General features: G+C 41.5%; 1 long non-coding RNA gene across 1 annotated transcript; it reads left to right on the top strand.

Annotated features, from left to right (window-relative positions):
- The first annotated feature begins 8,462 nt into the window (after positions 1–8,462).
- LOC122417895 (uncharacterized) lies at positions 8,463–8,998 on the top strand. The gene is made up of 2 exons (XR_006262396.1): positions 8,463–8,808; positions 8,906–8,998. It is a non-coding gene; the product is annotated as an uncharacterized lncRNA (long non-coding RNA).
- Positions 8,999–13,726: the final 4,728 nt, after the last annotated feature.

Genomic DNA, 13,726 nt, shown 5'->3' with positions numbered 1-13,726 from the left:
CCGTTTATAAAAACTCTCGCTTTAAACATTGTTAAGCAGTATTGTAAAATACCTATGTTATTACTGTAAAATATTTATACTGTTACAGGAAAATAAAAGTTCTATACATGTTTCAACTGCTCGAATTCTTTATATTATACCGCCCCGCAGGAAACGTGGTCATTCGTGCAGATGGATGTACGGTGGAAGCATCCCTGGACCTCAATGATCTGTGGTCCCACAGGCTGCGGTAAAACGTACTTTGTAAAAAAGTTTTTAAAGTTTATATCACGGATGAACAGTGAGCCATTCGAGAGAGTCATTTTCTATTACTCCGAGTGGCAGTCAGCGTACACGGAGTATGGTGAATCAATAGAGTTCCATGAGGGTCTACCTCAGAGTGGTGATTATGCTAACGACCCTCGCGCAAAACTTCTCATAATCGATGATTTGATGCGTGAGGCGTCTAACAACAATGTTGTGGACCTTTTCACCAAAGGCAGTCATCATAAAAATCTGAGCGTTATTTTTATTACCCAGAACTTATTCCATCAAGGACACGGTCAGCGAGATATCTCGCTGAATGCCAACTATATAGTGATTTTCAAAAATCCTCGTGATCGTGCTCAAATTCAGCATCTCGCGCGACAGGTGTATCCTGAAAACCCGCGTTTCCTACAGGAGGCGTACCACGACGCAACATCCAAGCCGCACGGTTATTTGCTACTCGATCTGAAACAATCGACGCCTGACAACTGTAGATTCCGTACCTGTATTTTTCCCGACGACCCCCATCATTTTGTCTACGTGCCGCGGAAAAAGTTTAAAAGCGGATGCAATGCTGGTGAATTACCAGTTCAGCGCATGTAATGGCGCCCAAAGGGTTATCGTACTGTGATAAATGCATGATCGTTTTGAGCGCACTTCAGCGAGCTAACAAGATAACGCAAAGACCCAGCACCTGCACAAACAACTCCCACCCTTATTATTGTATTGGTCTATGCGTGTGGTATATTCTTAAAGGCACTGCTACCCCCCATCCCTATAGGTCAAAAAAATCGGCTAAAAGGGGCGATACGTCGAGAGGTTAGACAGTTTGACATGCGTAATGGAGCGAAACGGTGCACCACTCTGCAAAAAGCACGTGACGATACTACGGGCTCTTCAGTATCTCAATAAAGAGCAACGCGAGGCTGTCCTGCGTAAAGCGGATCCGAGCATCATCCGCTGTATCTGCGAGTGTGCCTTGAACGTTCTTTGCGGTAACGTTCCTTTGAAGGCTGATCAGCGAAAAAAGCTACGACGACACGCCCCCGCTCTCCGTCGTTTAGCCGCGAAAAAAGGTTGTTGGAAGAGTAAAAAACGCTTTGTTATCCAGAGCGGCGGGTTTCTACCGCTCCTACTAGCACCGATACTAGGCACTATTCTATCGAGCCTGATTGGTGGACGGGGATGATGGAGCACGCGAGAAAAATGGTTCTTATCCCTGAGGAGCATGTGACACAGCTGGGCATGCAAAATCAGAGACAGCCAACGGCCGGCTGGAACGCCTCGGCACAACCGCCACAATCTACTGATACCGTATTATCCAGACTGGACGCGGAGATGAATGAAATTTTGAACTCTAATGCCTACAAGAATGAGAGGGAAAAATGGACAGCGTACCTGGTTGTGCTACAGCGTTATCTCCATTTTTCTGATAGCGAGAGAGCTCGACAACACAGCGATCTTATGAAGAACGACCATACAACGGCGTCTAATTATGATAAAAGTGAAAAAGGAGAAACTCGTAACGGCATGAACGACTCCGTCATAATTGAAAGCATACCAGCCAAATATCGCACTAAAGCGAAGTTACTGCTCCGTCGTTTACATGACGCGCCACGCAGCAATTTTTCTTGGGATTCCGGAGGAGTCGTATCGATTGAGGGTAGCCCGATTCAGGGCTCGAATATCGTTGATCTTGTGAACGACGCCATGAGAGCTAGAAAAATATCTAAACCGGCGGGGCGTGGTGCTTTCGCTAAATTTCTGAGAGCAATACAGACACCGCCGGAGTTCATCGGTAATGACGCCTTGTGGCAGGAGACAAGGGCCAATTCAACGCTACGACCGTCGCAGCTCGAGGAGAGCAGCAACAGCAGTACAAACAGCGACAGTACAGGTGCGACGAGTCTGTCACCGTTCTTCAGTGGCCGTGATAGCAAATCAGATAACGCAGGGCAGAGCGGCAACGGCTATCCTAATAAACATCATAAGAAAAGACATGTAATCTGGGCTAACCTCAAATTATAAATATGAAAACGCTGGAAAAAGTGTATTTTAATCCATCCCATGAAGCATCGTTTTCAGGTGCTACTAAACTGCTACGTCTGGCACGTCAGAAAAAAGTATCCAGAACGAAGACGCTGCAGTGGCTTGAGGGGCAGGATGCTTACACGAAACACAGACCCGTGCGACAGCACTTCCCGCGACGTTTTTATAACGTACGGAACATTGATGACTATTGGGAAGCTGATCTGGTAGATCTTCGCTCAATTAAAGATTATAACGATGGTTATGTTTATCTACTCGTCGTGATAGACACTCTCAGTAAATACGCATGGGTTCAGCCTCTACGCGACAAATCTGCCACATCCGTGGCTAAAGCGTTTAACCTCATCTTGTCTAAGAAAAATAGCAACGGCCGATCACCCGTTTATCTGCAGACGGATAGGGGTAAAGAATTCGTCGGTGCTGCGTTTCAGGATTTCTTAAAGAAAAAAGGCATACAGTTTCGCATTGCGAGAAACCCCGATATCAAAGCGGCTATTGTCGAGAGATTCAACAGAACGCTGAAGGAGAGAATGTGGCGCTATTTCACGTATTCCCGGCAAAAACGCTACCTCGACGTTCTACAGAGCATTGTTTCAGCATACAACAACTCTACGCATAGCGCTATAAAAATGACGCCCGGCTCTGTGACGCTTGCTACAGCCGCTAGGGCTCGGAATAACCTGATACAGCGATACAAAAGGCCAGAGCGTTGTCTCCCTAAATATAAGGTGGGTGACATTGTGCGTATCAGTAGCGCGAAGGCGGCCTTTGCAAAAGGTTACGAAGGTGGTTGGAGCAGCGAGTTATTCAAGATTCACCGTGTGTCGTCCGGTATTTGTCCTGTGGTATACTTCCTGCACGATCTCCACGACGAGGATATTGACGGTGTATTTTATGAACCCGAGCTATCGAGAGTGCAAACAAAACAGGTTAAACAGAGGGCGTTAAAATGAAAGACGAGTTTTACATGGTTTTGCCTAGCAATAGTAGTATGGATTATTATCCCGATAATGTAACAACGCGGTATACCACACATCTACCGCAGCGTATGTCTCTTCACGGTAGCTGGGCTGTTTCATTAGCCGAGATCCATATACCCTCAACCATTTTACACGTGCCTACCGATGGCAGGCGAAACTTCCTGAATATGATAACGGAGCAGGCGGCTGGTATCTCAATGAGGTACGTACCTGCCGAGGGTAGGCGAAACCTCCTGAGTGTGACAACGAGGCAACCGGCTGGTACCCTGGTGAAGTACGTACCTATCAAGAGCGAGTTGGAGGCCGGTGCTTCAAAGGCGTCTGCTTTTAAGGAAGATAACGCCTGTGTGCCGCCCGGCGTATACCATAGCATAGGGACATTGCTCGAGGCTATTAACGAAATACCTTATGTCACGGGCCATTTGAAATTCAAGCACGCCCGCAACGGGTATGTGACGGTGAAGCGTGTCTGCGAATCCTGTAAGAGCCTGGAGCACACCTTTTTTTTCTCCGACGTACTGAGCAAGGTTTTAGGGTTCGCCGAAACAGGAGGCGTAGTAGTGCCCCGTGAAGGATACACTGCTCAGAGGCCTGCCAATTTAGCCAACGGAGCGCCCAACATGATGTACGTTTATACCGATATCTGTGAGCCCTATATTACCGGCGATGTTCGCACACCATTGCTGCGCGTTGTACCTGTTGCTATCGCCGATGCCCATAATTACGGGTCTGTGAGGATAAGAAGCTTCTCGCCACCGCGTTATATTCCCTTACTACATACTAGTTTTCAAACAATAACCATTGATATAAGGGATGAGTTTGGCGAACCAATACCATTCGAGCACGGGTCGCTGACGGTGACGCTACAGTTCAAGCGTATAGATTGACCTGGGTGTATCTACAATGGATTACTATGATGAGTACTTCGGCGTGCAGACGGGGAGTGGGGGTCGAACAGGCTATGGTGGTATCAGCCATGTGTATATCGGCTCACCAAACCAGCGAGGTCATGGCATTGGAAGTTTTTTAGGGGGTCTCTTTCGACGTATCATACCTCTCTTGAAACAGGGGGCTCGGACTGTTGGTAAAGAGGCGCTTCGCTCGGGGGTTAACATGGCCTCTGATGTCGTTAACTCCGGCATACAACCGAGAGAAGCGTTTCAAACGCGCCTGCGTGAATCAGGCCAAAACCTGAGGCGTAAAGCTGAGGAAAAAATTACATCGCTCATGAAGGGCTCCGGCTATAAAGGCAGCAAGATTAATAAACTGATGCATTCTGCTGCGGGGAGCGTATCACGACGCAGCTCTGTGAAAAGAAAGGCAGTGAAATCGCGAAAACGTTCAAGCGGCGGTGGCGCGAGAACGAGGCGTGTTAAGAAGAGGAAGAAGGCTGTGAGAGGTAGAAAATCATCGGCTAAACCGCGCGTCACGAGACGTAACAAGAAGCCAAGAACGGTGACGGATATTTTTGCTTAAACAGCGCTCTGAATAATGGCGTTCCTACACGCGCACTCGTGCGAGTGTCTTAAGTCGGAGCTTGAATTATTTTCATTACCGCCAACCCAGACAACGATCGAGGGGACACACTCTGTATACTACAAACCAATCTCATCGTTGACGGATGATTCACCGATAGAATTTGTCGTCCCAGGCCAGGGGGATGAGTACATTGATCTCGCGCATACAATGCTAAGTATACGCGTTAAGATAGATGCTCCAGATTATAAAAAGACAGGGGGGCTAGAGGGCGTGTCACCCGATGTAGGACCTGTCAATAATCTCCTACACTCAATGTTCAGTCAGATCGATGTATTTTTGAATCAAAAACTTGTGTCTCCTCCTAACAACGCTTATGCTTATAGAGCTTATATTGAAACTCTATTGAACTACGCATACGCCGCGAAGACATCGCATCTTACAAGTGCTTTATGGTATAGTGATACAGAGGGAGCAATGGATGATAAGGGTGATGGTAACAAAGGACTTGTAGAGAGACGGGATGCATTAGGCAAGGATAGAACGATCGATCTTCTTGGACATTTGCATTGTGATATCTTCAATCAGGAAAGGTTTTTGCTGAACGGTGTTGAGATGCGTTTGCGCCTTGTGCAGAACAATAGCGCTTTCTGTCTCATGACTGATTTGAAAAACTGTAAAATCCGCATTACAGAAGCATCGCTAATCGTGCGACGCGTTAAGATAGCCCCTGGTATACTCCTGTCTCGCGTCTGACACGCGTCGAGGTTAAAGCTATATCAATGCATGCCGGAATACATAGCGATACTCTTGATAACGTCATACTGGGCCAGCTACCAAAACGTATAATAATTGGATTTGTCGATAATAAGGCTTTCAACGGTGATTACGGAAAAAATCCGTTCAATTTTCACCACTACTCGATCAATTATCTTTCTTTATATGTAGACGGCCAGCAGATACCATCAAAACCTCTGCAGACAGACTTCACAGATAGTAATATGTATGTGGATGCATATCATACGTTATTTTCTGGCTCGGGTATTCACTTTCTCAACGATGGTAATTGTATCTCGCGTTTGAGCTACCCATACGGTCATTGTCTTTTCGCGTTTGATCTGACACCCGATCTCTCTGCTAATAGCAGCACCCACTGGAACCTGGTGAGGCATGGCAGCGTGCGGATAGAAGTACGCTTCGCAGGGTCTTTACCTACAACGATTAACTGTATTGTGTACGCTGAATATGATAATGTGCTTGAGATTGACTCATCTAGACAGGTCATCGTAGATTTCAGCGGTTGATGAGCGAGAGAGAAGCACCCTCAGTTTTCACTGAGCATTCAAAGAGCGACGGTCAAATAAAAAGACGGCATCATGTATATTGTTATTGATGTGCAGGGCGTGAGAGGTAGAGATAACCAGTTTATACCTAAAGAAGTAACCGTCGTATCGGTAAAAACTGAAGAATATGGCCACTGGATTGTAAAGCCGCCCTATACGGGCGATAACTTGCCAGCCTTTGTAAAGCGTCAAAATATGTGGCTATGTGATAATGTTCATGGTATAGAATGGTCTAAAGGTGATACATCGCTACAAGCGCTGGAGACAAATCTGAAAAGGATTGCGGGCCATGCGACACGGATTTTCACGCGTGGCTCTGACAAATCATCGTATCTGGCGCAGCTCACGGGCTATTTTATTATAAATTTAGAAGATGATGAAGAGGCTCCTTCATTACGTCAGCTACCTCGAAGCGACGCATGCTGTATACACCACTGCGTCGCAAATCACAGACAGGCCTACAGATGCGCCCTGAACAACGCTATGAGAATCAAGGCCTGGCTCTGTCAAAGCGAGAGGATTACCTCCTTATGGGAGTATAGGACTACCACGTCGTGGAGCATTGGTATGTCCGAGACCAGGACCGAAGAGGAAAAAGAACCCTCGAATCATGAACAGTCTTCAGATCTTACAATCTCTCGAAAACATAAAGGAGCATGCTATAGGCGTCTACCCAGCCGATCGTATCCCGAGGGTGTGGACGAAACCGACGGCATTCGTGGTTAACACCGATGGATACAAACGCCCGGGAGCCCACTGGGTCGCCATGTACGTCGATCGAAATGGACACGGATGGTTCTTCGACAGTTACGGGCTACCACCAATCATCCCACAGCATCTCGCGCGTCTCCGAAGAAACTGTCGACTCTTCCGCTGCAACACGGTTCAGCTCCAAGGCCCTAACTCGCAGTGCTGTGGACAGTATTGTGTTATGTTTCTTCATTATATGGCTACTGGTCTCGGTATTCAGCGATTTAGAGATGTTTTTTCGCATGATCTGCAGCGAAACGATAAAATAGTTCATGAGTATTATAATACGTATAGCAGCAAGGGTGGTAAATCTAAGGGTATGGTTTCCGATACAGATGACTGTATCGGCAGGGGGTATAGGATTAAGCATTTACATTGTATACAACACTGCTGCTCTCGTTCTCGGTAATTACATGATAATAAAATTTTAACAAGAATCACACGAGCCGTTTTAAAATCCTGTGTCTGTCTCCTATCCCGTTTCTTTCGGCGAAAATTGTACGAGTGGTGACGCGGGTCGGATGCCAGATTTCGCTGACGATCAGCACTGTTGTCTCTAATGCAGCTGCAGAGCGTTCAACGCTCATCGTCAGTCGACGCTCAAGGCTTGAGACTTTACGTCGTTCGGGAGGTATCATGAACATCGTCGTTGATATACAAGGCCTGAAGGATAAATATAATAACTTCGTGCCTAAAGAAATAGCCGTGGTCTCTGTGAAAACATCTTACCTGGCACACTGGGTCATATCACCGCCTCACGCTTATAGCGCGCTGCCTCCTAGTGTGAAACGAGAAAACACGTGGTTAAAGTGCAATCATCACGGTATAGACTGGTCCGAGGGTGAAACACCTTTACGTGCGGTCGAAGCGGCTTTAAAGCAAATCGCGGTACAATCCGATCGCCTGTTTACAAGAGGATCTGATGCAGCCGCATATTTGACACAGCTAACAGACTGCTTCGTTATAAATCTAGAGGAGAACGAAGAACCACCGTCTCGTAACCTCCCTGAGAGCAGCACTTTTTGCGTATTTCACGGCTTACTGCACAAAAATACCTCGTTCAAGTGTGCTCTCAACGGCGCTGTGAGATTGAAAAAATGGCTTTCTCATAACGATCGCTCCATCGCCTTGTGGGAGTACAGAACCACCACATCCTGGACTGCTGGTTTATTAACGGTGGAGCAGCGGGAAGAGGGAAAAGCAGCCGGTATCAAAAAATCATCCTCGTAAAGACGCGCATTGCCGCTGATCTCATCCTCGCATTTCGTCATCTTATAAACGCTGACTTATGCTGGCGGCTGTCAGGGTCATGGTAAACCAATACATCAGCCAAGACATTGGCTGATTTCTCCCACCACTGCCCCCTACGACAATGGCGGGAGATGCTGCATCAAAAGATTGTTGTCAGCTCTTTTCTGCGCTCAAGGTAGGGATATGGATCTGCCGAACAGGAGGTTTAAATCGTTCGAGTTCTCTGATGAGCAGACAGTACTCCCGAGTCGTCGCATAAGTAAACGCCGTGAATTGAAAGCACGCTTAGATATCTTTTTGCACGATATTGCAACGCTTAAAGCAAGAATACGCGACATATCAGAACTCTGCGCTTTAACAGTGGCCGTAAAAAAACTCGATCTGAACAATGGATTTCTCGCTCGTCAATCAAACAGGCCTTTTGGAGTCCGTCTACCCCGTCAAAAAACTGGCCGATCTTGAACTCGCCAAAGATTACCGCATCACATGTATTCGGTTCGTCGAAACGAGATGGGGCAAACGAATCGTCATGGATGTGGACAACTCGTTTACATGCTTCCTACCGTTAAGATTCGTGAAAGTTTTCGAAGATAAGAACGTTTTATTCCAGCAGATGTGCGCTGCAGCCTCAAACAATAAATTAATCATGGTGTACCACGGCACGGAATACAACAGACTGGAGTTCAAACCTGCTGAAGAATGATCACAAACAGGTATGAGGCAAAAACTTATTTATCATAAATCTGAACACTCCCAAATGTACACGAGCCTCTCTCTCACATTATGGTATCTCCGTCACCCTCGTTACAGAATCGTCCGACCATCTAAGCAGCACACCTCACAAGCCGCCGCTCCATGGTCATCGGTCCCGTCGTGAAATCGGCCGAAAACCAAAAAATATCCGCAAAAAATACCCCCCTACTACTATATGTATTGCGAATTATGCACCATATTATAACCAGAATTGTAAAATTAATAAGAGCTGAAATATATATATGTACGGAGAAAAAAATAAAAAAAGGTGGTGCACTATGGTGACACGCTCATCCCCCTCCGCACACCCGCAAACCTCTCACCCACAACGCCGGCCGCTCGGCCTAGTGGGGGAAAGGAGTGGGGATAGGAGTGGGGATAGGAGTGGGGGTCGCCATAGTGCACCACCTACTACTAAAATGTATGATATCAATTGGAGGCCAAGTTTTTATTGATAATTTGGAATAATTATCCAACAAATTGGAAACTTTAATGAAATTCATGATAATTATTTTCACGAAAAAAGTTAATGAAAAAAAAGTCATAACGGAAGTTACGTGCAGTACTAAAATGTATTATATCAATTCGAGGTCAAGTATTTATCAGTTATTCGAAATATAATCTCCGGCGACAAATGAGCATTGAGAATCCTTGTCGGGCTCACAACGTTTTATCAAAATTACTAAAAAATTAATGGAAATAAAATCATTAAAAATTCACATGAAAGTCATTCGTTAATTCAACAAGGTACACACTTTAAAGAATCGATTCCCCTCCGACTTTCAGGATCCCCTGGTATTATTCACAACATTCAACTTCGATTGGATCGGTACAAATTATGTTCAAATACGTCTTAAACGTACTTGTCCGGCCCATCACTTTTTATTCAAATTGCTCATTCGAAAACAAATCAAAAACGAAGTTAATGCATGTGTTAATATTAAGGATCAGTAATTCCCGAGAAAATAATTTTCCTTCGAATCGCTCTTGTCAAAATGAAACGAAAATGAAAGATGAAGTTGATTAATCTATTTATATTATATGGAGTCATAATTCACAACAAAATCATTTTTCTACAAATTCCAGGAATCCACGTGCCGTACTCGACTAGTGATATTTATCAAAATATGTACGTGACTATAGAAAAAAAAAATATTGCATGGCTGAGTAGGTTCGAAAATTTCTAGTAATGCGCCTGATTATTTCTCATTTTCATTGGTTCTTACCGAATGGTATGTGTTCACTGAAGAAAATGAGAAGTGGATATTGCTATACGAACTTGCGAACAATCAAGTTCAAATTACTTGGAGATATTATTTTTATTTTTATCCATTTTATTATATTTGTCATTATAGAACAGCCCTGATTTGTTTTCGAATGAGCAATTTGAATAAAAAGTGATGGGCCGGACAAGTACGTTTAAGACGTATTTGAACATAATTTGTACCGATCCAATCGAAGTTGAATGTTGTGAATAATACCAGGGGATCCTGAAAGTCGGAGGGGAATCGATTCTTTAAAGTGTGTACCTTGTTGAAGTAACGAATGACTTTCATGTGAATTTTTAATGATTTTATTTCCATTAATTTTTTAGTAATTTTGATAAAACGTTGTGAGCCCGACAAGGATTCTCAATGCTCATTTGTCGCCGGAGATTATATTTCGAATAACTGATAAATACTTGACCTCGAATTGATATAATACATTTTAGTACTGCACGTAACTTCCGTTATGACTTTTTTTTCATTAACTTTTTTCGTGAAAATAATTATCATGAATTTCATTAAAGTTTCCAATTTGTTGGATAAATATTCCAAATTATCAATAAAAACTTGGCCTCCAATTGATATCATACATTTTTATACTACATGTATCTTGGATAGTACATTTTTCAATGTCTTCAATATTTATGAATTTTTTTGAAATTTTTTTATTTTTCTTTACAGAATTTTTTCGATTGTTTTTTATTTTTGTTGAATTTTTTGGAACTTTTCAATTTTTCGTTTATTGTTTCTATAGAATTTTTTTCCTGGTTCTAAATATTTTTTCTATGTCATCCAGAAACAAGAGACCATCAATGTACTTGTCCCAACCTTTTTTTCCCTAGGGGAAGTTTATGGTTTGATATCACGCCTTTTTTCTCAAAAGTTCCTCATTTATGTTATGACGGTTATAGGATTTTAGTATACATTTCTATGAATTATTTGCTTAGTACATTTTTATAGATTCCATTCTCATACGAACATTTTTTATGGGATAATCTTTTTCATGAAATTATCAGCAAATAAGGGACCATCAATGTACTTTTCCCAATCTTATTTTCCCTAGGTGTGATGTTCGGATTATAAAGTTGGTTTCCACCATAAAAGACCAATTTTTCGTAAAAATTGTAGTGAAAATATTTCATCACAAGTCTGCTCTTGAACTTTGGCGATTTTTTTCCTTATACTCTAATATGTTATGCCTATTAGGAACTCAACAGCATGGAGGAATCCGGGATGAGGCCTGCGAAATGAATTTCGGTTTATAATGTTTGTTTCCACGTAAAAGACCATTTTTTCTTCAAAATTGTATTGAAAATATTTCGGCACTGGTTTGGTCTTGGACTTTGATTTTTCTCCTTGTCTTCTAATATGTTTTGTCTATTGGGAATCCAAGAGCATGAAGAAATGTGTGTTGTGGGCCATAATATGATTTTCGGCTTATAACGTTGGTTTCCACGAAATAAGATCTATTTTTCGTTAAAATTGTACTGGAAATATTTCGTCACAGGTTTGTCTTTGGACTTTGGCGATTTTTTTCCTGGTACTCTAATATATTTCGTCTATTTGGAACCCAAGAGCATGGGGAAAAGTGTGTTGCGGGCCGAGATATGATTTTCGGCCTATAATGTTGGTTTCCACGAAAAACAACAAATTTCTCGTCAACATCGTACAGAAAATATTCCGTCACAGGTCTGTCCATGGAGTTGGGCTATTTTTTTTCTTCTACTCTAATTTGCTATGCTTATTGGGAACCCAAGAGAATGGTAGAAAGCGGGTTGGGGGCCGAGATATGATTTTCGGCTTATAACGTTGGTTTCCACGAAAAAGGACCTATTTTTCGTCAAAATTGTACTGGAAATATTTCAGCACTGGTTTCTTCTTCCACGTTGGTGATTTTCCCCCTTATCTTCTAATATGTTTTGTGTAAAAGGAACCCAAGAGAGTGAAGAAATGCGTCTCGTGGGCTGTAATATGATTTTCGGCTTATAACGTTGGTTTCCGCGACAAAAGATACCATAAAAAAAACTTAAAAAAAATTTTTTTTTTTAATTGTAAAAAAAATTATTTTACAAAAAAAAATACAGAACAATTCGAAAAAAATTTTTCAAATCTTGAAAAAACATTATCTTTGAAAATAACTAATCTGTATCTATTATTTAAAGTGTCAAAAGAATCAAAAAACAAGTAAAAAATAAAAAACCGAAAAATCATGCTTGAAATCATTTTGGAAACCGATGCCTCATTCTTCTTATTTGATTCGAACAACTAAATCAATTGAAAAAATTCCATCTAATTTACGTGCAGCATTAAAATTTATGATATCAATCGGTGGACAAGTATTTTATTAGTAACTCCAAATTTTGACATTATTAAATTCTTCTAAGAAGCTTTTAAATCCAAAAAAATCACATGAAAGCTAGTCATTTGTTACTCTATGATGGCAGAGACTTATAAGAAAATCGATTCTTCTCAGACTTTCAGGATCCTCTGGTATTATTCACAAAATTCGACGTCGATTGGATCGATACAAATTATGTTTAAATATGTGTTAAAAGTACTTGTCCGGCCCATCACTATTCATTCAATAAAAAATCAATCATAAAAAAACGAAATTGTACGGCATAATCTGGTTAAAAATTTGTTGAAGTGCGATTCATTATTAATTTAATGTTCTTAATAATAATATAAGTTAGTTCTTATTCCGAATGGAATTCGTTCGCTGGAAGAATAAGTGGGAAGTAAAACATTGCCGTTATTGAATATAAACTGGAGAGTTATTTTGGAAGCTAAAACATATGTATTATGTACAATTTTTTTCATTTATCGATTCACAATAATATCCCTTGTATATTGCGAAACAATTTGTTTCCGTTTTTTATTAAATTAGTGCAATTAAGCAACAATTACTTGAAGATAATTCTCTCAATTCCCTCTACATGAATACTTGTGACTCATCAGTTCTAGACAAGCACGGATTTTTATTTGGATAAACAATTTGAACGAAAAGTGATGGGCCGGACAAGTACTTTTAACACATATTTAAACATAATTTGTATCGATCCAATCGACGTCGAATTTTGTGAATAATACCAGAGGATCCTGAAAGTCTGAGAAGAATCGATTTTCTTATAAGTCTCTGCCATCATAGAGTAACAAATGACTAGCTTTCATGTGATTTTTTTGGATTTAAAAGCTTCTTAGAAGAATTTAATAATGTCAAAATTTGGAGTTACTAATAAAATACTTGTCCACCGATTGATATCATAAATTTTAATGCTGCACGTAAATTAGATGGAATTTTTTCAATTGATTTAGTTGTTCGAATCAAATAAGAAGAATGAGGCATCGGTTTCCAAAATGATTTCAAGCATGATTTTTCGGTTTTTTATTTTTTACTTGTTTTTTGATTCTTTTGACACTTTAAATAATAGATACAGATTAGTTATTTTCAAAGATAATGTTTTTTCAAGATTTGAAAAATTTTTTTCGAATTGTTCTGTATTTTTTTTTGTAAAATAATTTTTTTTACAATTAAAAAAAAAAATTTTTTTTAAGTTTTTTTTATGGATGGAATTATCAGCAAACGAGGGACCTTCAATGTACTTGTCCCAAC

Source organism: Venturia canescens, chromosome 11 (genome assembly GCF_019457755.1).
Source record: "Venturia canescens isolate UGA chromosome 11, ASM1945775v1, whole genome shotgun sequence".
Taxonomy (NCBI): domain Eukaryota; kingdom Metazoa; phylum Arthropoda; class Insecta; order Hymenoptera; family Ichneumonidae; genus Venturia; species Venturia canescens.
The sequence above is the reverse complement of the archived record's forward strand: the minus strand, read 5'-3'. Positions and strand labels throughout refer to the sequence as shown.